The 25495-nt window shown below is 39.8% G+C and overlaps 1 long non-coding RNA gene across 1 annotated transcript in view; it reads right to left on the reverse strand.

The window, feature by feature from the left end:
- Positions 1 to 5393: 5393 nt before the first annotated feature.
- LOC137477185 (uncharacterized) overlaps positions 5394 to 25495 on the reverse strand; it is a 28908-nt gene continuing 8806 nt past the window's right edge. The window contains exon 3 of the long non-coding RNA XR_011000865.1: positions 5394 to 6708. This is a non-coding gene — a long non-coding RNA (uncharacterized lncRNA). The remainder of the gene's footprint in view (positions 6709 to 25495) is intronic.

Here is a 25495-nt window from a genome sequence, read left to right on the forward strand (position 1 = left end):
TTACACTGCCCTCAGGGAGAGGGAAGTGGCTTTTCCAATTTTAAAAGAGACTTTAAAGCATATATCAGGCTAAGGAAGAAATAATAAAGTACATTAAATTGTCTTAAACTGAAGGGGAAAAAATCTTAGACTTTTCCACAGTGGATGCTTCTTCCTTCTTCTGTTTTCCAGGGAACAAAACTAACTGTCTTCTCTTTCCCCATTTCTTTCCCCCCAGTCCAGCAATAGGGCAAACCCTTAATGTCATTTGCATAGCTCTCCTCTTGGAGACAGCCACTTGGCACTAACCTGGTTAACAAAAGGTGATACAAAGCTGCTTTCAAACATCACACTGGTTTCTTCTACAAGATTAATAGCTGTAGCAAGAGGCAGTGGCAGCTGCAGAAACAGGACACTTTTTACAGCTGCAGTCATAAGACAGATCTTGGAAGTTTCTTGGTGCTGTGGAGCAGGGTGATGGATGCCCACCCACTCTAGCACCAGCACCACAGAAGGGCAACATCTGGATGGGGCCTGGAAGACAAACACGAGAGCAGGAGAGGCAGGCAGGCGGTGCTGCCAGGCTTGGCTTGAGGAGGAACAGAGTATTTGTATCAGTTAAGGGTTTGACCTCAAGCCTTCTGGCCATGAGCAGCAAGTTCAGCACCCGTACCACCGCTTGAAGGGAAGATTACCAAAGTCATTAAACAAATGATTAGCCTCCCAGTAGGTCAAAAATAGTGAATCAATCCACTTTTGTAAAGCATTACAGCCAGCATGTGTGAAAGCTTTATAAACCAATACACTATGGATTTCTGGACAAAACCTCTTCTCTACCTGCTTATAATCTTTTTTGGATTTGCTCCTTTTTCCTCAAAAGAGTCTTTAAAACTGGATATCTTCTCTTTAGTATTTTATAATAACCTCTGAAGAAACAGTCAGATTTCAAGCCAAAATTCTAGAAAAGATGAGTTCAGAATATCTTGAAAAACAGGAGGAGCTGTTGAGGAAGCTGTAAAAGTACTGTAGATTGAGTATTTACAACCACCTGTCTTGTGCTTTGAAAAACAGGTGTTTTTAAAACCAGGATAATTTTGATGAGGAGTTAAAGAAACCACAACTCTGCACTTGTGCATTGAACACAACCGAGCCTCCTATGAAGTATAAGTGTCTATACCTGTTTTCTTTAGAAGTATTAATAAGCATGCTTTCATTGTCCAAGTGACTGCACAAACTATCATGTTTTTCAAATAAATTACAAGAGAAAGACTCAGCAAATATTATTTTCATGTCTGTAGATTTTAAGGCTTACTGATCTGTATGACCACAAAGAGCCAGCTTGAACCCAGCAACCCATCACTTTGCAGATGTTCACAGCCACAAAAAATGTAAGGTCTCTTGACCCCAAAGTAAGAAATCAATCATCTGCAAGTCCTGCATTAGATATTAAAATAATTAAACTTAAGCCTAACACAACTGCAAATTCAAATGCTGAAATTCTTTCTTTTAACTTCTTCATTGGTAAATTCTTAATTAGGTCAAATTCTGAGAAGCAACAAACATCTGGCAGCTGCAGTGGTTTGCCCAGCATTTGTGCTCAGCTCCCCTCTGGATGCAGCTCCTCGGGAGCTCTGCCAGAACAGCCACTCAGAGAGGTGTTAACACCTAGAAATTATAGTGGCATTTCTAACTAACCCTGCAAACCATACTTGTTGCGTTCACATGGATATGTGTGGCTTGGGTAAATAATAATTTATGCCAGACTTTTTTCCTCTTGTGACTTTAGTTTTGATATCACATCATGATTCAAAGCCCGGTGCACCATAAATTTTCTCCAAATGTGTAGTAATTCCTTGGCGCAGTCTAAAGTTATGATTCATTTATACTGGAGTGACAGCATAATACCTAGGTGTCAAAATCCATTAAAACTGTTCAATGTCTTCTGTTTATTTTTAGAACCAATTGAGACTTAACTGATGGTGAAAAATATACAGTCAAGTGTGTTTACTTCACCTTTACAAAGAATCCGTTATAGTCCCAATTAATTTGTTATTCCTGTCACAACAGGTACTGGATACTTCAAAACTGTCATTACCGTTTCTCTCTGTTTCTTTTGCTTCTTTTTTTTATATGAAGGCTTCTGTTTATTTTTAACCCATTAGTAGGCAACAGTTTCTTTTTTTTTTTTTTTTTTTGCAAAATAGGAACTTTACATCACTTTCCATTCTAATTAAAATAAATGTGATGAATAAATATGCTTCCCAATCAACTTACATTTATTGTGCTCAAAATACTCTGTGTCACAATCAGGTGTCCTAGTGCTGAGTTTAGTGACCGTTCACTGGATGACACAACTTGTCTATCAGTATGATTGGCTAGATAGAAATTAAAAATATGCAATGTGCCAGTTACAAACACCAAAACAGTTCTTAGCAGTATTCAGAGCATCTTTTGCCATGCTAAGTGTTAGCTGTTGATTCTTGCTTATAGAAAATTCAAAACATACTTTCATAGGGGGTTAGGGAAGGGCAGGGAGAGAACCACACAACACCTCCATGAGATGGGCTCTAAATGTCAGAGCCAGGCACCAAAGCTAAAGTCATCAGGATAATTCTCTGTAAATAGATGTAAACATAACTCCAAAGAAGAGTTTCTAGTGGTTGTTTTAGACAAAGTGCACATGAAATACTGATGTTCAAATACTGATTGTTTTTACAGTATTGGAACCAAGTAATACAATGTTCAGGGAAACAACCATGTCATGAAACAAGTATGTTAAGAGTCAAATGAAGAACTGAGTGTACCTGCACATGCTGGTCCTGGTGCTAGTCTGCACTGGGTGCTGCCTACAGCGGCCCCCATCCTGCCTGGGCCCACAGCCTCCTCTTCGCCTTCTCCCTCCCGTGCCTGGGGATTTCGGCACATCGCAGGCGCTCATCACATCCCTGCCGACCCAGGGAGCAAAGCAAGGGGTTCCTGGTTGCTGCCCTCCACTCCCACAGGAAGTGTGACCCAACACTCACAGGGACAAGGCAGAAAAAGCACCACACACCTCAGGACTGGTGGCTAAGGGCACCAGCCCAAAACCAAGCCAAAGCCAGGGCATCACCTCCGCATGGGTTAAGAGCTGAATGGGAAGGAGCTCTGGAGTCCATATTGTAGTTCATGCTTTTCCAGCACTCGGGATCCTCTGCTTTGTGGCTTTTACTTCTGGAAAAATAAAATACAAGGTTATAATTGAGTATAGGACTTAACATTACTTAAATACATCACTTGTGACTCTGCTGCTGCCCCAGCACCATGGCTTGTCATTAATTTCTGAGTCATATTAGCTCACTGAAGCAAAGTGCAACATCACTCTTTTATTAATCTGCTATAAGGATTTTATTGCAATTTGGATGATTATACTCTGTAGTCATAACTATATAAAATTAAGCATATATAGCTTAAGTGACTCGGAGGAATTAGAAATTAAATAGGCCTATTGGAGTAAGTGTATCCTCCTATCATTATATTATGCTACCTACAGTATATTTTCTGGTCTTTTGACTTGCTCAGTTTTAAAAAATCTCAGAAATGGGGCTTTCAGGACTTTTTCTTTTTGCAATTGCTGCCTAATCTAATAGACCTTACACTTAGTTAAATTTTTTTAATACTTAGTTTCACTACAATTGGGTCTTTTTGATTCGCCCTAAGGACCATATCTACTTCCTGCATCCTTAATCATTACACCCTTTCATTTCTTTTACCAGTTGCAAATGCACACTCTGCCCTCTCCCATGTTGGTGCTTTAGCTGTTAGAACACAATTTAGAGCTCTTCAGTAAGGCTATCATGTCTAAAACCTGCAGCTGTTGCTGCTGGACACCAGAGTCCCAGCACAGTGACAAGGACTGAGCACAAAGCCATGTCTCGTCTCTACCTTGGACCCTTTGCAGATTTCCATACTGACCTCATGCTATTGCTTCCTGCCACAGTTATAACCAAGAACAAAAGCATTTCAGTTAGAAAATAAGTGGGGTCTCCTTTACAAAACCACAGTCTTCAAAGGATGGGGGTTTTCTTATTAATTAAATAGTGAATTAAATTTTTGCAAGAGATTGTTTTCAGACATTTCAGACTAACTACATACAAGTAAGAGGCAGCACTGCAGTGGGAGGAACAAGCAATGAAAGACTACAAGGGGCTGCTGAATTATCAGCTTCCTCCATAATATTTCTTGTAAATTACTTGTTTCTTGGTCCAAACTAATTTTTCTGACTCCCCTACCTGTAAAAACATATCAGCTTATGCTACCAGTTTACAAAATTAGGACTCATTCCTCTGAGGCTGCCCAGAGGTGACCTAACTCACTTGGCTTACCTCTCTTAGTAAGCACTGCCTTCGTACAAGAAAATGGAACCAGCAGGAAACAAAAATCCCTCACTGCATCTAGCTGCTCCTTGTGAAAATGAAAAGCAGTAGTTTGGAGCTGCTTGCATATACAAAAGAGGTTTTTTTTTATTGCAAAATCTGTACACAACTTCATGCAGCACAGCAAAATCAAACATCCAAGCACTAAAGGTTCCAGCATAACCACTATCACAGTGACTCACACTCTAGGGACTCAGGCCAGAAACTCACAACTCTGAAGTCTAGTCGTGACCAGGAATAATGTGGCTTACACTCAGTTAAAACCAGCAAGCCTTATTTGGGTAGTTTCTATTCTCATCAGCTAACTCTGCCTTCCAACACATCCTTCCCTAAATCTATATTTATATAAATGCAGGTCTGATGTAATAAAATGTAATGGTCTAGTGAGAATCTCATCTCCACGTGTTAGGGTTGAGGGGAAAAAAAGGACAGGGAAAGATTTTGGGGAGCATTGTGTTAATTATCACAAAGCAATCAAAGGCCTATGGCTAGATAAATACTAACATCATGCAAATACTATTTTAAAACTGTCAGCACTGAATTTGTCTTTAGAAAGAGTGCTGTGGATTGCATAGCAGCTCATCCAGTTATTGGACTGGTTTAGGAAACAGGCAAACAGAGCAAAACTCTTCTCTTCTACAGAACAGTTTTCAAACGTGTGCAGCACTCACAATGAAAGAGCATTACGGTTCAAGTGGACACTTCACTGTACAGCTGAATTCTTTACTGTAAAGCATCAGCATGCAGGATTGGAATTTCTAAGGCAGAACACACATTTTTCTCAAGAGTGGTGTTTGTCCACAAGCTAAGGGGTGATTTTGACCACAAAGGGTGCTGGACTTACCCTACCAGCTTTCAGGTCCTCCTCAGGACAGACTTTACAACAGCTGCTCACACAAAGCTGGATAATGTATCTTAAATCACAATGCACGGGTGTTCCTGTATGGATTTTCTGGAGTGTTTTACACCTGTAAGAAGTGATTCCAAAGTTATGAATATCTGGATCCATAAACATAATCATCTGACTTTGAATCAGCTGTAGAACAGAGCAATAGTGCCCATTTCAGAGCTCTTGCTAGCCTGTGGTTTTAGTGGTGAACCAGTGCCACACTTTGTGTGAGTGAGCTGTTCTTTGGGTTTTGTTTGGATGTTATAATCAATGTCAATAAGACAGGGGGAGATGTGGAAATCCTATAGAATCAAAGGCTAACAGAGTAGATAAATCCTGAAATGATTATTTGGTTACTTCAGCTTTTTCTTTTTAAGGAAGAAACCTCATGGAAAGCTCTCCCCAGCATTAAGGTGAGCTTTTCTGTAGTTTGTTTCATTCACAAAGATTCCTCTCTTCTCTAGAGAAAAGAAAATTTTCGCAAGATGTATTTGAGAACCCAGTCTCATCCCATGTTATCAGCGTCAAACAAAATTTAATACCTTGTGTTGGAGAACACAGTTCAAATAAAATAAATCCCTGAAGAGATAATTTGTGTTAAGAAATAATCTTGAAGGCCAGAGATTTTCTTTAATATACAAGGAAAAGAGGAACTAATGCAGGTAGGATGGCAGGAAAATACATGTATTTGTGGCACTCCTACAATTTTGTAACAAAGGGGAAGGTTTCTTTAACTTTTAATAAGTTGTTGCTTTCCTCATCCATTCTTTTTAACCAAATAGTTGCTCCAAACTAACACACTGACTTCTTTAGCTTTCACTGTATGAGCTCACAACCAAGCTACAAGGATTTTTGTGTGCACACTTATGGTCCATCATTATGAAATGTCCCTGGTTGGGCAGGAGAGGTGCTCCATCACAAACAGCCATTCATCAACGCTTGCCAAGCCGGCTCATGCCCGACCCCTGCAGCAATAATGCCGCATCACGTAGGCCAACTACCCGGTTTAGCAGCAGAGCAGGGAGCAAGAGCCAGCCTCAAGATTAAGTGCACTGCTTGAGGTTTGCATTCCCAGGAGCTAGGCAGGCTCGTGTTGTATTGATTGCAGAAGTTTACCAGTAAGTACCACAAACAACAATAGCCAGGTCGATGATTGGCAGTGCCTGCTCAGCAATCCCCCTGGAATGCCGCACGCTCCGGCCCAGGCGTCGCGATCATGACGGCTGAGTGAGGGGTGAACAAGGGTTATGGGGAAGGGAAGAGTGAGAGCCTGCAGCATCAAGTGACATTTAAGCAACTTACACGTGGGAGCACCGTGAGAGACAACGATGCAATTATATTTCTCCAAGTTTCCAACTGCAGCAAAACCCTGTCATCTCTCAGTGTTTGTGTGTTCAGCCAACTCCACGCTCGTTGCACTAAATAGCTCTTCAGGAACAGAAGAAGAATACTCAAATGCAGATATTAGTGAGTATAAGCTATATTCCATTTAGTAAGAACAAAGCAAAGTTTCAAGCTTCTAACAGCCACACAGGATTGGCACCAAGATCTGAGGAAGAACCTATTTATAAAATCTCTGTGCATTTGCTTTGAAGACAGAAAACCTCACAGACTGGTCAAAACCATGGCCAAACTTTTGAAATAAAATATTTGTTCTGATGCTATGATTAAATGGAAGCCTGTATTTAAATCACACTAGGACTTAAATGAGAGAAGCCCTGAGAGTTGGACTTGATGATCCTTTTGGGTCCCTTCAAGCTCAAGATATTCTATGGCTATATCAGGATTAACATCCAAATTTATTAGCTATCCTCCCATGTGGAACCAAATCCCACAGCCATGCTGAAAATCCAGTTTTAATTTTTTGCTGTGTATTACGTTAAATGTCTACCTAAAAGCTCATACTTAGAAGTATGAAGGTTATACTGAAATCTTATTTGATATCAGTATTAATGAAACAATTTAGAATTATGTTGTTGGGATCTACAGAAATTCCAAAGCCTACCGAGGTCTAAAACGTGTGTTTTAACTATCTTGAGAGTTTAATTTGCTCTTAAGGTGCTTTGTCTATATGAAAATACAAACATTAAAAATAAATGACAGTAAAATTGAAGTCAAATTGTTGCATACAATAATATACTTCAGTTATAGTTTCCAACCTTTCAATTAATGGAGATTCTAAGGCAGGATTGTAGGGTTTAACTATAGTATAATTTTTCTTCTACCTGAAAATGAAGGCAAAATAATTCTCCACATGCATCTACGAGAAGAAATTAATAAAACCTGAGCAAACATACTCCTTTTTCTGCTTATTTAATAATCTTGGATGTCCAAAAATATCTCAGTACCATGCAAACAAATGTTGTTTATCAGATTGCATAGTACCCATAATGATGTTTTAATTGTTCAGAAAAATAATACTAGTGTCATTGCAAGTCTATGAAATTACTGAAAGAGTCAATGTATTTGATAAAAATATTTTTAACTACTGCTGTAACTCAAACTCCATTCCAAGTTTTGCTTTGGAGACCATATTTTTTTTACTATACTAGCTCAATTGTGTTCAAAAATAATTGAATTAGAATAAAAAATTGTATGGAACATATACTTTCTTCTGTAAGTATACTGAAGTAGTTCTAAAAGACAAGTCAGGTGGGTGAAATAAAGAAGAAAACACTCTTATGTCTTGATGAAATTTTAAAAAACCAAAAGCATTTTGTTTTTCCTTAAAAAAGAAGGTATGTACTCCAATAAGAAACAGGCTAAGAACATCCCTGATTGCTCAATCTATTCTGAGATAATTTAAGAATTTTGTTACAAGCTTGCCAATTAATTATGTTATTTGACACTTGGGACCTGTTGAAGTCTTGCTGATGTGATTAAACACTTTTTATCTGCTCTGTGGAAACATTTATGCTGAAGTACTTATAATGATTTCAGTTTTTAAATTATTGTTACATAAATTTGATAAGAGGAAAACAAAAATGTGGAAATTACTTTAGGCTTTAGACAACAAAAGAATCCAAGTGCCGTAATAGGCAGCCCATCTCATCTATATCCTTGGAATTAACAGGAAAGAAGTCTCACTCCACAGTCTTTGTTTCATCTCTATTGGTAGAAGTGCTTAGCAAGCACATTATAACCCACGGGTTTCCATTAGGCCAGCACGCAGCACCAGTACTTTATGAATAACACAGATCCTGCAACTATAACAGGGGAATAGCGTAACAGCCTGGAAAAAGCTCACAGAAATGTTTTTTAAAGTGCCACTGGGTACAGGTCTTTCTTCACAAGTAACCCCTCAGAGCCATGCTGTAGCAGCAGGGGAGGGTTGTTCTTCTATCACCTTTCCACATCCCCAACATCATCACAGTTTGAGGTGGGATTGTCTTTCATGAGACAAAACCGTGTGATTCCATCAGTGCCACTCACCCAAGGCAGTAGGAAAGTACAAGTGTTACTTTCTCATCATTCTTTCTGCTTATAGGTAACAACTCTACAGCTCCTTCCTCTGAGTGTTGTTACCTGACAGAAGTAATTAAAACAAATAAAGAGAAGAATTTGTGTCTCACTGCAGCAGGTAACTAGCTTTGACAGGTTTTGCTTGTGACAGCACCAAAGCAATGTTTGGTGCCACTGGACTATAGGCAGAAAGTAAGAGGTGGTTGAAAGGAAAAACCAACAAGAAATAAATAAGAAGAATTTTTGCCTTTTAACCACTCAAGATAAAATAAAGTCTCTTTGTCATAGTCAGTTTATCACATTAAGCCTGAACTAATATTTTCTAATCATAGTGACCTCATCCTGCCAGAATGCACCGGCCCCTAATCCTTGCTGTAATGTTTTCTCATTAGCTGCTCAGCATTGGCCACACTGGTTGTAGCAGCTAAGCACTGCCTCAGGCACCACTGGAATTAATTACCAGAAGAAACACTGCTGTTTTGAATTGTCATCTTGAATTTATCACTTGCCACTTAATGTAACTCATCTGACCTAATAGCTCCGCGGTGTCCCCGGAGGCTCCGGCGGAGCCCGCGGTGGCGGCGCGGGGAGCGGCGGCTCCCACCTGCCCGGGAGCGCGGCGGGCAGCTGCTCCCGGCCTGCCTGCAATCCTGCCCCGCAGGCAGAGCACGATAACGATGCCCCCAGCAAATTGCAGATTACCCGCGGCTCACTTCGCTTCCCAGCCCGCGAGGGCTCGCTGGGAGCTCATCCACACAGCCGGCTCCGCTTGGAGACAGCGATCTTCATCTCGCTGGATGGGGACACGCCGACTGTTTGTTTCGCTCACGTTACATTTCCAAAATATCATGAAAGTGGCTGGTCATATACAGATGAAAAAATGGCTGCAGGGGAGCTCACAGAACTAGACCTGCAGCATTTTCTCCCAAATCGTGAAGAAACTGCTCATTGAAACAGAATGAAAGTCAGTCATACAGCTGCCTCTACATCCCTTCCCCCACATACAGTTTCCATGTGTGTCAAGATGAAGGATCTTCCTAGGGCTTCCATCTTAAAAATCCAGAATAAATGCATTATTTTGCTTAAGAACATTTACCCAGTACAAAATACAAGTTTTACTGTGCACACACTCTCATCCCCAAGCCTAAATTTTATTTGTGAAGAACTTATAATTGCAATTATAAGTTTCACCACTTATTTCACCACTTTCTGACAAAAACAGGAATAGCCAGAGCATGCAAATTTCAGCTCAAAGCTGTGTATTTGCAAGCTCCATTGAAGTGCTTAACTCCATAAAAGATGTAATTTTACTATTGGTGAAAACAGGGATGACTCAGTGTAATAAGCCAAGACTATCCTACAGATAACATAAATATTAAAACAATTGCCTTTTAGTAGGCTTCCAACAATAACAATTCTGAACACGTTTCCTAGGCAAAAAGGTTTCCTCTTGTTACCACCCTGTATACTCATCACAGTAAACTTAGAGAGATGTATAATGTGATATAAACATTAATAGTTTCACAATTGTGTTTTAGAAAGACTATTTATAGAGAAAACACAAAATGCCTCCCAAAAGTATACTTAGACGTAAGCCACCATAATCTTCTTGCTCATGCAGCAGGAAATCTAATACACCCGCTCAATAAACTTGTAGGAAACAAAGGTTTTATGTAGCATTAAGAGTCACAATATTAAAATACCACATATTAGATTCAACTACTCTTACAACACTCATTTTAAGAGCCAAGAAAATTAAGTGCCAATTTGAGAGTAATAACATCAGAACATGCAGAACGAGACTAGAGAAACACAAAACTAAGAGGACCCCTCATGATATATTTGATGCTTGCATCAGATCCAAATATTTGATAGTAGTGACATTCCGGGTTATCATCAGAAAATACTACCCAAGCACAGCAGTATTCCCTAGAATGTGCTGAAAAATGTTGATTTTCATCAGCTGACTTAAATATGTTATTTCAAAATGTATACTTTACCCTCTTTATTATTAAGAACAATAAAGTCATCATTATCATGGATGTGTCAGTCAAAATCCATGTTTAAATATAGGTGCATGAAAAAATACATATATGGGCTTTTGAGACTACATTAAACAGGGTATAGAGATCACTGACTTTGTGGTGGAATAATCTAGACCATTCAGTGATTTAATCACAAAAAAATGTATTACTATTTTCTGGAGGTGTTTAAGTGTTAACCTGGTAGCTACTCCTCAGATTTTCAGTATAGGCAATGCTTTGTAGGATTCAACTCCTGTACATGTGGCTCTAGAACTAAAGACCAAGAACCAAGAATCTCTAAATTTCCCATTCCCAGAATCCAAAGTCTTCGCTTCACTTCCAGCTAGCACCAAAATATATAATCTCTTAACAATTTATATGTTTTTAGACATCACAAAAAGCCTAACATGGCTTTTGCATTTGTTTGTAAGTTCACAACTCGATACTCAGTGGGTTAGGTTTGAGGAAAATTGTTGGATGGAGAAGAAAATAATGGTTTCCACCCATTTGTAAATACTCGCTGGATGGACAGAGTTTGGAATGTTTTGGTAAAATGGATTAATAGATGAGGAACAACTGTGGTGATCAAGATACGTTTATCAGATATTCACACTTGCATATATTGTTTATGCATTTATCTAATTATAACAGCTCCTGATCCATGCAAGTACGTGGAAAGCAATATTATTTTTATCAAGTCATAGGAAGACTTCAAACCCATTTAAGAGCATGATTTTTTTTAATAGCATATCCAATTGTAACTCCAAGCAAAACTGAGATAAACACATCATTGAATAATACAGTCTTCACAGTGGTAGTATAAGTATTCTGAGCTTATATTTATATCACACATCTGGAAAAATGATCTTAGGTGTGCATTTGTGGAACATAAGTGTTTATTTCACCCTATTCTTTAATTATAAAAATCCCTATTATAAACTAGAGGAAGCACCAGCTGGCATAAAAAGATTCCTCACTAGAGTAAAGTATATCTAAAAGCAAATTGTGTCTATTTGGTTTTGGGACACTGAGTTTATGCAAGCAATTGTCATGCAAGCAGAGTTGGGAGTAATAATGTGGCCTTTAATGACGGAATGATGGACCTGCCAAACACTAGCTCCTGCCATAGACTGCTTGTATTTCCCTGCACAAAGATGCCCATCTGGGAGTTATTAACATATTCTCGTCAATTCAGAACCTGCTTTAACATAATCCATATTTGTTGGAGAAAGTCCAACATCAGCCAGAGAACAGTGGACACGTGATCTGATGACACATTTCAAGCAGCACACATAAAGCATGCTTGGGCAGCTAAGCAATTCAGAAATGCAAATAGCAAAAACATTTCTCTTCCTAGATAAAAAGGACAAATCCCTTCTGGCATAGCATCTTCTACACTTTTTATACTGAATGGAAACAACAGAAGTAGGAAAGGGACAGGTAGGAGTTTTTCATTTCATTCCAAGCACACTGACACAGTCTTGCACAGAAGCTGCTGCTTTCAATGCCCAGCAAATGCTCTGCTGCACAGGGGCAGTGAGAGAGAATAAAAATTCTCTTCTACCAGCAGTATCTCACACTTGTTTGTATGGTACTTATGAAAGTGAGCATTGTTTATTTAAAGGGCCCAGAATTCATCAAAGTAACCCTTCATTAGAAAATTTTTTGGTCCTATAAGCCAGTCTACTCTTGGAAGCTGATGTTTTCATAGAATTAGAATTGCTCTTTATAATTTGGGATGATCACTATGCATAAAGTTTTTTGAAGTTTGGCATTTATTTTAAAGTCTGCCCTGGTCCTTCTGAGGCCTCGCTACATTACCAAAACTTCAGTGGCTACGGGACATTGGCAGTGCCAGCACTCACAGAGGGCTTGGCACAGCTCTCAGAAGTACAGTATTCCAGAAGGCTGACGCCTAAAAACAGCCCTTTTTAAACCTTCAGCTCAATAGAATGTGATGTCTACTGACTTCAGTTTCTGAATGGATAAAACCCCAGAAACCATTTTTTCCTCCTTTTTCATCCAGTCTTACTCAATTTTGTCATTTTTGGTGTTCAAACTAATATTACTTTATGACCTTTAAAGACCTTCAGGGAGATATCACTTTTCCCATCACCCAGCCACTATGGATTGATTCCAACACGTCTGTGAGCTACAAAAGGATAGTGTAAACAATAGCTTCCCATTAAATTTCAGTTAAACATTAGGACTGCTGTCCAAAGATCATAGTTAAAGATAACTGAAGTGTTACTATACTCCTTTGTGTAGCTCAGTCATGACCCTAATTAATGTGTCTAGTTTAGACATGTATCTCTCTAAGTAATGGGTGGTTTGTTTGGACAATTAGGCAGAGTTGACAAGGAAATTTTCCATCAAACTGGGTCATAAAAAGTACATTATTCAGCATTATTATGAGTAAACCACTATTTATTACCTGAACTTTACAATACACCATTATCAATCATTACCTGTCATTAAGGTATGTTAACATGAGATCAAAGAGACAAAGCCAACTTAAACAAACAGGGGTGCAGAGAAGGCTTTTAGACTTGCTTATTTAAATTGAAACAAGTGTAGCTGAGTCCATTGATTAGCTAGAATTTCCTTTCAACTGAAGATGCAAATCAGGCAATCACTGCAATCTCAGAGCAGCCCTTACTCCTTGACACCGATCACAGCTGTGCTCTTTCCAAGAGAAAGGTGGCTGGATGCACCCATTGCAAATAGGGGAAAATCCCAGAGGGCTTTCTGGCTGCAAGTTTAGATTCACTCTCACATTAACTCTCACCTATACTATTGTTTGACCATTCATTAAAAAAAAAAAAAAATCTAAAACAGAGGCAGGTAACTGATTTTTAAGGAATTCATATAATCCAAAAAATCTGAATGACTGATTCAACAAGTCTTTCCAGGCCCACAAGCCAAGATTTTAGCTATTTTCTTAGGAGCAGCACCCCAGTGCTTGAGACATAGAACTGGACTCACATTGACCTAAATGCCATGCAATGCTCTCAAACACAAGCGCTCAGTACACTGTGTCAAACAGAGAAAGGCCTACAAGAGTTCTCTCATCACACTCTGTGCCACAGATCTCAGCAGACATCCTGAAAATCAGGAAATGATCCCTGAAAACCCAACTTTGTTGTGCACTGAATAATACTGCTCTATGAGCCACATTACAATCAAACTGATGCAATATTTCCTTGAAGCTAGCACAACATGTAAACTATTGGGAAAGGTTTTCACTCAAAATAACAGATTTTAGATGTGTGAGCATGTTTGGATTTTTTCCAGCTACGCTATTTAACAGTCTTGCTGCAGTCTGCAATTTTCTTCTGCCCTGCATGATTCAATCAATGTTCCAGAGAGCTGAGAAGGACAAAACTGCAAGTCTCAAACTATTTCTGCTCAACCAACCCTATGCCAAATCTTTCTGAAATTTTTGAACTATTTGAATTCCTTGTTTCTCAGCACACAGTTGATGATCTTTTTTATTTTCCAGATAAGATTCTAAATCTTAGACACACATCAATCCTCATTTCCACAGAAATATTTCCCTCAAAAAGAAGTTCCAAATGCATCCATATCATACTCTAATTTCTTCTACTGATCACAACTTCTGTACTATGATAGAGCTAAACATTTAGAAATACTTGATACCTTTTCACACGTTTTCTCTGACACTATATATAACTGGAAGGCTATTGCCAAGGAAATGGTACTGTGTCAGAAATCCAGTTTCAGAAGGCAAATGAGGAGTAGACAGGCAGAAAAAGGGTATATAGCCCAAATTTGTCAAAGCAAATAATGCTGGGGCCACCTGAAGCCTTCTCAATGCAAAGAGAGTAGGTGGTAGGGCCAAGTAGGGTTCACTTAAGTAGAGAGCAAGAGCTATGAGGTAGAAAAATAATTGTAAGAGAAAACATTAGTTCTGCCTCTGATTAATTATGGTGTTTTCAGGTTTTTTTTTAATACCATCAAGGTGCTCCATTAACATCTTATAAATATTCTGAGGAAACAAATCCTGCAAGCATCAGGACACTTGCTGTTGTGATGGACCTATCCCTGATGTCAGAAAAGCTGATGATTCGCCCACATTCCACTTGTAGAAATAATTTAATGGAAAACAACACTCCAAACTAGTGCATTTTCCTTTAATTCTCCTATCTTTTTTTGTTGCAGCTGTAATATTGCTTTACTCAACCTGGTCTATTGCATATTGCCACATGATTTTACCTTTTACAGCTCGTTTTAATTGCTTATCATTGCTACCTTTCATGTAAAGAGACAGGGCTCTCCCATTCTTACTAATTATCCAAATCACTAGTCACTGTTTGCATGTGTGTGGCCTCTCCTAAAGCTTTTAACCACAAGTTGTGTCACTAAATCAAAGCAAGTTGGAGGTGTCTCTGCTGTAGTGATAAACTAATAAAGGTTACATGACATGTCTTTTAAGCCTTTGGAAGTATTTTTTCTAGGATTACAGCACTCAAATACTATGAATAATTTGGTGGAGGCAGGGAAGGCTGGAAGGTTATCCCATGCTGTGGGTTAGTGCACTGCTGTCCCACTGATCTGCAGCCTTAACTGCATTGACTCAGTCTCAAGCACATTTGGTGACAAAGCCCACCACAGTGAGGGCACCACCCTAGCACATGCCTCAGGATAGCTCCAGATTCAACATTTGTGTTGGGCACCACTCTGGAGAAGCTCCTCATCCTATTCACACTGACCAGGGTCTGCCTCTTTCCTCACAGTACACTTCAACTTACTCTAACTCTTATGAATTTTAGTGTTAACAATATCCCATTTATTAAAAGAAATAGTTACATCCAAAATTGAGGAAAATCTGACATGTCCCTCCCTGTTAAGGTGTGGTGGCAGTGTGTGTGGGCATGTGTGCCCTTTTGCCATGTCCTGCTCTTGGACAAGATCATAGTGATGCAGCCAATGTGTCCTGGCAATCACAACTTGTTTTTCTGAATGGGTACACCTTGCCCTGTCTCTCACATCCACATCCTCTGTATAGCACTTCATCCTTTCTTTTTCACTCTAAAGCCATCAAAATAAGAAGTAAAGGATTAGCTGTACATGTCCAAAAATTTTCCTTTAACCTTCTCAACTGCAATCAAATATGAAGCAGGGCAGGATTTTTTTTTTTCTTTTCAGATTTTCTCATGATTTTCCTCAAAAATACTAAGACCTCCCAAAATAAGTCACCATGAGAGAAGGAAAAGGGAAGAGAAAGCATCTCCCAGTAGACAGAAGGGCTCATGGAGCAATACCCCAATATATGAGATTACTTGCACCCATTTCTGACTCTCCAGTTTCCCTTCTCATAAATCAGTCCCTGAGGTAAGACTAAAAGGGAGTTTATGCTGCTCCATTCTCTGCTCTCCCTAAATCTTTAATACAAAATGGTTCATCTGTGACATTGCAGGTGGAAGCACTCATTCTGAAAAAGACACTTGGCTGGATTAGCAATGGCAGCAAGAGCAATTTTCACTTTCCAGCCCTGACCTAGGCCCACGTCGTCCAGACCAGAGTGCTCACATGGGCCATTTGATAATCCTGTCTGTGTCCACTCTGACAGAGCTTTCCACCCTCAGCCCTGCAAACCTTGCCCACAGCAGAGTTCAGGCAGGCCACTCTGCTCCTACAGAGTATTTAAGCTTTGGTAAATCTGCTTTTGCCCTTCACAAGAATACGTTAAAAGAAAAAAAAAATATATTTTTGGTGTTAAATGAAACAATTACTGAAATTCAAGCCAAAAACAAAATTAAATGCATTTGATTAGTTCACATTTTCCTATTTTCCTCCTTTTTTTTTTAATAATGGTTTTAACTGGTTTTTTTTATACTAATTTTACATCCTAGCAGGAAAACATTAAATACTTCTAATACCACTGTTACAGCGAAAATACTTAGGTTTTATAATGTCTCTCCAGAGACAGATATTTAATACTCCACAGATAGGTTAATTTAGCATAAAACAGTGTAATATCTTCCTTATTTCTGTTCATTCATTTTCAAGCTATGATACCAGGCCTAGAACAAGTCACACATCACACACTAGACATCACACAGAGATTTCCCATTTCTCTAAGAAGTGCAAAAACCTTCCAGCTCCTGTTGACACCAGTTTTTCAGCTCTGCACTATCTCACTCAGAGAAGAAATGTCTTACCATGAAAAAAGAGCAGCCACCAGTTATGGTGCCCTGAACTGCCATCACACAGACCTCCTTCAGGTCCCCACAACTTCAAGGTCAAGTACATTATCTGTTTCACTATTTTGCTAGCATTACACTGGTCCAAATGGGCTCTATCAATTTCCTTCTTTGAACAAGGTCTTTGATAGAATTCAGAGGAAGTTTTTTTCTGAATCAAGAAAAATTTTTCAGAGCAGTCTGCCTACACTTCATGCTTATGAGTGCCAGCAAAAGCATGCTCAGAGCCTCTCAAAGGGGGAAGCCTCACCCAGACATCTCATCAGCACCAGCTCGTGGCTCACAAGGGCGGCAAGGGCTCTGTGCTGCAGCCAAGCTGGGTGCTGGCAGAGGGTGGGCTCATCAGGGCTGGGCTCAAGCTGCTGCTTGCTCTGATGCAGCTCTTCTCAAGAAGACCCAGAAGGTTCAAAGAACATGATCTTCAGTTATTATGATCATCAATCAGCTTCATGCGGCTACATATTCCTCTTTCAAATGGATTCACACAGGGCAAATCCCCCGTAAGCGCACTAAAATCCATCTGCAGCAGCTCTAAAGGTGGTAGGAATTGTGTGCCTCTTCTCTCGTGGCAGGTCACCCACAAGACTGAGCAGGCCTAAATCCTAATCTATTTTGCAATGAAATTATTGTGTGAAGCATGCAGGATCTGGCCTCTGGGTGGACTGGTAAAAAAACCAAACAAAAACCAGGTCACTACTCCATTAATCCTCATTACAGATGTTACCAAGGAGGAAACCTTTCTAGGATATTTGCATTTCTGTGTTATCCCTTGCCCTTGGGTCAACTCAGTTTTGACTTTCAGCAACTGGAGTGTTCACAAAGGAATAAAAAGTTATACAACTGACCCAATCTTCTGTTGGAGTAATGAGAAAATCATGTTGTGTTGTTGGTGGGTTTTTGTTAAATCACAGCCTTTGCTATTCACTAACAATCAAGTGCTGAAGAGCCAATAATTTCCAAAAGGAAATGTAAACAACTTTCTCTGAGGAAGGACTGCATACAGCAAGCTGGAACCTCCTTCAAGTTAATTGCAACACAGTTTACTAATGAAACTTTCCATCTATTAAATCTTAACAGGCATAACTATAAAAATGGCGCCAAGCTCTCTCTCCTGCCTAGGAATGCTCCAGACAGCATCTGCAGAGACTTTCACACTTATTGTCTTTGCAGGGACAAGCTATTATCCCTAAGCAGCAGTGGCAACACAGTGGTTATGTGGTTCTCAAATTAATTTGAACACTGTAGCTGGCTGCAGCAAAAATCATAGCAGTGGTACCTGGTTCTTGCCAAGTACTATGCAGCAGATCTGACCCAAAGTGCTCTGAAGCTGACAGGAATCATCTTCCTTTGCTTGCATTGAGTTCAAGATTAGGGTCAGGACGGGCAAGGACATGACCTGCACTTCTGCCAAGACCTGTGCTTGCTTTAGAGGCAAAAAATTTAATTCTACCCCTTCACAGGTGTTTAAAAGAGAACACCCTGTACATCTGTCCTGGCACACAGCATCTTGCATGGACCACCTTTGCTTGTTTGTGCTCCTGTAGAACATTGTGATCCACTACTGCTCTTAATCTTACACATAATTTCCTCTCACCAAAGCTTGTAGCTGCTCAAACTCTTAACTGACACCTGTGTTTTTCATCTGCGAGAGTTATCCAAGATCATCTGCTGGATCACATCAATGCATTTTAAGCCTTGCTTTTCTGTCACCTCCTCCATGTTTTCAGCTGTCCTTTGCTCCTTATCTACAAAGCGTTAAGAGTGACCCAGAACATGTGGATTCATTCACTCCTGAATACTTTAATGACTGTTTTATAAAAGAGTAAAACAATTCTCTGTGTCCTGGTTGACTTGAGACTTGATGTCCAGAGAGGAAAAACATCCTATAGCTCTTTTCCTCTGTTCAGTGACACTACTGAAATTTTATGTGAAAGGCTTTTTAAAAGCTGTCCTGAACTATTTAATTTCCTGCTGAAAATAGGAATCTGCCTCAATGTCAATTTTTCATTTAAGAGGAGTGACAGAAAACTTGGCTTGCAGCAACTGCTTGTTTATATTGTTAAAAGTATTAATGCTCAGCTACATCTTTCCTTTGTATGAAATAGTCCTAGAGTAATTGCTTGGCTGCTAGGTACCATAGATATGAAGCTGAACTGTTCTGGAAAAGCAAATAATTGCAAAAAGGAGGGCTGGAGCTAGAGAGTAGGAAAAAATCCTGTACTGTTTTTATTTTAGTAACAGATTCTAGCATCAGATGCCTTGAAATATCTTTTATATTTTTACAGAGATGGGGGAAGAAGTGCATACTGATCTCATACTCCTGAGAATTTCTCTGGAAGCATTTTGTTGAACAAGCCTTGGCAGCCCATCAGCATCTCAGTTCAGGGCCAAACACTGAGATGAAACATTAACAGCTCACTAATGAGTTCTGGATCTAGCAAACACTTCCTATGGAAAGTTATAGTGCCATCCACAAAACAGATAAAACACCTCGAACTCTGAGAGCCAGTAACTGACCTGCATATTCCAAGTACAAGTCCTAAAATGCTTTCCAAGGTTTTCCACCTCTAAGAATTGTCCAGGCAAGTTGTACATAAATGTTACCTACTAGCATGACACTGGATTACCTATAACATTAGAGTATTCCCTCGGCAGGACAGCTGTGGAGTCAGCACCAGTCCACACAAGTTCAAAGTGAATCATTATCTGCCTAAATCCCTTCACTTAAAGGGGCAAGCAATCAAGTAATGGTAGAGTGGAGCTTTTTCCCTTTCCAAGGTCAGCATCATCTTTTAGTCTTTGCACATGAAATTAACTGTTGCTGGTGAGTATCATGGACCAGGCAAACTTTGCAGACATCTGGCTCACAAGGAGCCAAGTTGAGAAGCAGTTCCAAAGGCATAGCAAGGCACTTGGCTCCTGCTGCAAGGCTTTTGTAAGAGAAACTGGGAATGAAAATTGCTAAAATAAAATTAAATGGGGTATCCTTAGATTTCATCTGGAACCCCATTGTGTCCACTTCAATTTTTCAGACAGTTTGTTTGTCGTACAGTACACAGTGCCTTTTGGTAGTGAGCAATAACTAAAAAAAAAATTACATTTGAATTTTTTTGATAATTCGTTATCTATCCATGGGATAATATCAAGGCATTTCTAGCTGTATTTGGAATAAGGATACTAGGAAGTGAGATAATTATCCAGCACAGCTCTACTCTCATCCCATTAGCCAATTTTGAAGCATGAACTTAAAGTAATGCTAATAAAGTAATTGAGATGGGAGATTAACATCATCCAAATTTCTACAGCCATTAATGTCTTCCCACTACACAAATGCAAACCCACCACTGCAACCCCACCAGCAACCAACAAGTACCCTGCTCACATTCAGCTTCAGCTGAAATGTCTGTGGCATTTCTTTTTGCTTAGCACCTTTGGTTTGTACTTTTGTACAGTTTCATTCTTTCTTTCCTTTGAACTTACAGTTGTAATTCTGTTGAGTGGACCAAACATTCCCTCAAAGCAGAGGCGACCCATGCAACCAGGGAGGCCATGCAGCATACGGGGTCACGCAGCACCCCCAGCAAAGGGACCCCTGGGGAGCAGCAGCTGCCAGCAGCAAGAGCAGCTGCTGGGGCTGACCCGGGAGGAGCAGAGCCTGCGTTTTTTGTGGCAGGCCGGGTGAGGGATAACACTCAGCCTTCCTCTCCCAGATCACTGCAACATAACAGCACTTCTCTCTCCCACAGTGTCTGCACACAGCACTGTCGCACAAGCCAACCCCTTGCATTGGGATGGGGGGCCTCTGGCTTGAAGTGACATCCAGTAAACTGGGGGGTGACTGGTGGCCAGAACCTGCACAACCTACGTGCCATATGATCAACTTGTTTGCTTTCCAGCCAAAGCCCACTTTCTCCCAGGATATCTTTGCGTTCTCGAGAGAGAGGGACAATTCTCTGGATCATGGGAACCAGGACAATATATACGAGAAGGGAAGCAGGTGACTGACCTGTTGCTTAAGCAAAAATCGCTGAAAAATAAAGTGGCAAAGAACAGGAAACAAAAGCGGTTTCTGATTGTCATCATACCCAGTGAAACTCCCAAGCTAGCAGAGAGTCAAGAAAAACACTGAAGGAAAATGAAGTCATACTTTAATGAAGAATTTCTGCATTTAAAAAAAACCCTCCATACAAAATAAGCAAATGATTCTTAACCATCAAAAGGATATAATTTTCTCAGCTTCTGTTCAAATATTTCATCCCAGACCCATTTCAAGTTGATTGCATTCTCTGTTAAAATTAGGTGGAAGTTCTTTAGATATTCTAAATCCCTACATGGAATCCTATCACAATGAGAACAAACATAGTATGAACAGACACTGCAAGAATAACTGATAGCAGAACATCACCATGCTTACACAGACAGACATCCTACAGCTGGGCACTCCTTACTTCAATGCTTGTGTGACAAAGACCAAAGAGAAACAGAAATAATTTTCCTTAACCAAGACTTGAATGAGTACTTGAAACTCCAACTTTTCCTTGTTATCTCTGCTAGAATCCTTACAATTATATGTACACTTCTTTGTGTTACATTTCATGACAGCTTCCCAGAACCTATGAATAACAGTGTGGTAAGATTTTTTAAAGGATGTGCATATTTTTAAGGAAAATGAAAAATAGGATAAGGCTGTGGCGTTCAACCTTTACTGTATTGCATGATGGATATAGAGCAGCTCTGCAAGAATTTATGAATACTACATGCTGACCTGGTTATTGAAATGTTTATTGTTTGACTATATTGACTTAAATCAACAGGACTATTGCAGAAATAGGGAGAAATCACTCAAAATAAGATGCCCCAATATAGCTTCTTAGAACTAGTTAAGAAAAAATTTCCCAAAGTATTTCCTGTGACGATTCTGCCTCCTGAACAAAGCAAGGGTATAAGTCTTTCCTGCCATGTGAAGCCACGTTTGGAAGCAGAATAAGGAACACTCATGTTCTATATAGATAGGAAGCCAAGAGGGAGTTGTTCACCCAGGGGACATCTGCCAAAGCATTTAGTTTTTTCATGCTTTGCTTGAGCCTAGAAATTGATAAATTTATAGGCAAGACTGAGAGACAGGTAGAATTTCAAAGTTATCTTTTTTTACTTCAAATTTTAAAGTTATGCAGCTAAATAAAAACACTTGGCCATTACTAGGATTTAAATTTCAACATATCCCCAGCTAGAAAAATATGATTATGAACCCAGGTCAGTGTCTTGGCCTATTGCACTGTTCTCAGCATTCATTTTTACTACATAAATTAAAACAAAACATCTGCCAATTATTCACATTAAGCCAGACCCTGGAGCTACAACAATGTGGTTTAAAATAAAAATCAGCTTTTGTATTTGGTTTTGCTTATTTTTTTTCACAAAAGACTCAGTTGTTTCAGTAAAAGAAAAAATATTTAGTGTCAATATTGTTGTTAAATTATTACGTTTTGAGGGTTATTTCTGTAATACATGACAGAAAATGAGACTTCAAATTTGTAGCTGAAAATGATTACAATTACTTGATTAGAAAGATACAGCATACTAAAAGCATAGGATTAAGAAAATTGTTACTAAATTTTGTATTCAGAACTATTCTTTAATTTCAGAGGACTATAATTTTAATAGGATATTTTCTATTTGTGTAATTGTTTCTAGAAACTTTTACTTTCTTAGTAGTGTCATTGGGATGAAAGAAAATAAAATTATTATTAGGAGTTATTTAGGTATATCTCTCTGTATATATAAACAAGTTTTTATTCAAAGGAAAACCTTTAAGTGCACTTAGCACACATTCATCTGCCAAAACAAAGCAGCATATTTAGAAATAAACTTCGATCAATGCAGTTATCAAAACTTCTGATGCAGTCACCAAAAGATGTAGACACTAGGTATAGAACCGCATCAAAATGAGAAAAGCAACAGAGCACCCAGAGGTAGTCCCAGTGCTGTCAGACAGAACTAGCAGGCAGACTCGTGTTGGGAAGCTGCGAGTGCTGATGTCTTGCTTGCCCATCCCAACCACAGCTGCTGGAGGGCATCAGGAATTGGCAGGAGCTGAGGTCTGGCTGCAGACCAGCAGAGGACATTTCTAACAGAGCAGCCTGTGCTGCTTAATAATTTTCTGGGTAATATGGAAGTCCTATCACATCTGGCCAGCCTCACTATCACCCTGATCACATTAACCACTCCCTCTTGATTTCACCCCCTAGCAGGAGTGGGCAGGAAGGGCAGTATGACACACCTAGGCATCTTTTTTGTCATTACCCACATTTAGCCACAGTGGCTACCACAGTAGCCACCCTTGTCATGTGTTTTCCCTCCGGATGGCTGCATTGCCCTCTGCAAAGGGCTGTACCCTGAAACCAGTCCGGTTGCAAAGCTGCACCGGACTCAGCAATTTATGAAGTAAGAAAGACATTTTGTCAAGAGCAGATGACAGGAGAGCTCCAAAACTGGTGTGGGTAACATTGAGAGAGACCTGAGGATCCAGCTATCAGCCATGGGTACCACAGGAGGTCTCCAGGTGGCTGAGCAGAGAGGCTCACCACCCTCCTATGTGACACTTCCAGGAGAGGCACTCAACATGGAAAGCTTCAGATGACAACGCCATTTGCAAGGTGTTGTTTGTGGGGCTTGGGAGAGTCTGGTACTCGTTCCCTCACACCCAGCCCCAAGCAGACAACTCTCATGCCCCCCCAGACATTCTGCAAATGCTGTACTTTTAATAGGGCTTGCAAAAAGACTAAGGGTTTGCTTCTCAAATAAAGAAGGGATGAAAGGAACTTTCCTGGGGTTGTGCTGGCTCAATTCCTGTTTGATTGACTGCTCATGCTGTTGCAATGGTGGTTATTAGAGCTGGTAAAAAACACAATTTATGTCCCACAGGAATTTCCTATACTTCAACATTTGTTTTCATTCTGAAACAGCATTAAGTATTTCAAAATAATGAACACTTTCATAGATTGAATGGCCCTAAAATAAATTAAACCATGTCATTGTGCATGTGTGCATGGGCACATTTTCAATCCAAAAGTCTAACCTCTTTTCTCCCCTAGCCAGTCACAAGGGTTTACAAGGGTTTTATTTCCAGATTCATCATATCAGTATTCTAGCTGATTGCTATTCCTTGGGAAGACCAGAGTGCAATGCTAAGCTGCCACCACACTGCTTTCCCCCCACTCCCTCCTTAGGTCCCCCAGTCTGCAAAAATCCAAGATATCTTGGGAACATAAAGCAATCATTTGAAGATTTCTCCAGAGAACTCAGAAAGTACTGAACTAGCAAGAGCTAGATTCTACACACTCATTGGCTTCCTGTGCTTTTGTGGGATGCACTGAAGAGGGAGCAGGTTATTAAAAACTGTGAACCTCAGGGTTCTGGGCAGTCAAATGGTCATTTGGTTCTACAGAGAGCCCAGGCAGTTCACAGCAGTCTTTACCCAGAACTAACACGATTGCACTTCTTGCCTAGCTGCAGTACACAATTAGTGACAAAATCCACCTTCTTTTATCTAACATGGCAGCATTTTGAGGGAGGAGGAGTATGTGAGAACCAGCATCTGGCAGGAGCAGGCATGTGATGACCTGCAGGGTTATCCAGCATGGTAATTGCTGCCTTGTCCTTTTCTTCCCCTTTTAAAGCAACACATAGCCTAAAATGGACAAATGACATTCTGTCCCACTCTAAGGACACATGAAGGAAGCAACTGTCCTATCTTCACACCTTTAAGGTTCCAATGAGAACCGTTGCACCATTTTGCACCATTCACCCCTCAGTCACAGATCCTCCCATCCCTGGCTAAATCATACAGCACTAAGAGTAATATTACTGCATCACAGCCTACTAGGTGGAATGTAGCTGCATGAGTGTCTCTTGATTTAAAATAGTCTTTATGAAAAGCTTTGCTTCAGGGAAATAATGGCAGCAAAGGAATGTCAGATTTTGCTCTTGTCGTTGAAGAACAAAATCTAACAAGGGTGGTTGTCAGCTATTATGCTTTTGTACTGAAAAATTGTACAACCCTTTTAAGTTACATATAATGATTTTATAGCCTTTTAACAAGAGGAGCACCACTGGGTAGAATTTTAACAAGAGAAGCGGGATTGGCAATTTATTAATTTATTTTAAAACAGCTGAATTCCCCAAGTTCTTCCTAGATTTAAGCCACGGCCTGTATTATAAACAGAAAGTATTATAAGCATCTAAAGTAGCCATGGCTTTGATGAAACTCTCTTAAGTAATGATGATCCTGCAGCATTCAGACAAGTCAGGGGTCAATATGACCTTATTTGCCTGGGCCTTTCATTAGGAGCACTCTTTCTGCAGTACCATACTTCTGGTACCTCTGAATACACAGAGGATTCATGCTTCAGTTCTGCATGTATTAAGAATGCAGCCATAGCAACTACTAGCATTAATGAACTATTTGCTTATGCAGTAATAATTAACTTCCATTACATTACT

Source organism: Anomalospiza imberbis, chromosome 7 (assembly GCF_031753505.1).
Source record: "Anomalospiza imberbis isolate Cuckoo-Finch-1a 21T00152 chromosome 7, ASM3175350v1, whole genome shotgun sequence".
In the NCBI taxonomy this organism is placed as follows: Eukaryota; Metazoa; Chordata; class Aves; order Passeriformes; family Viduidae; genus Anomalospiza; species Anomalospiza imberbis.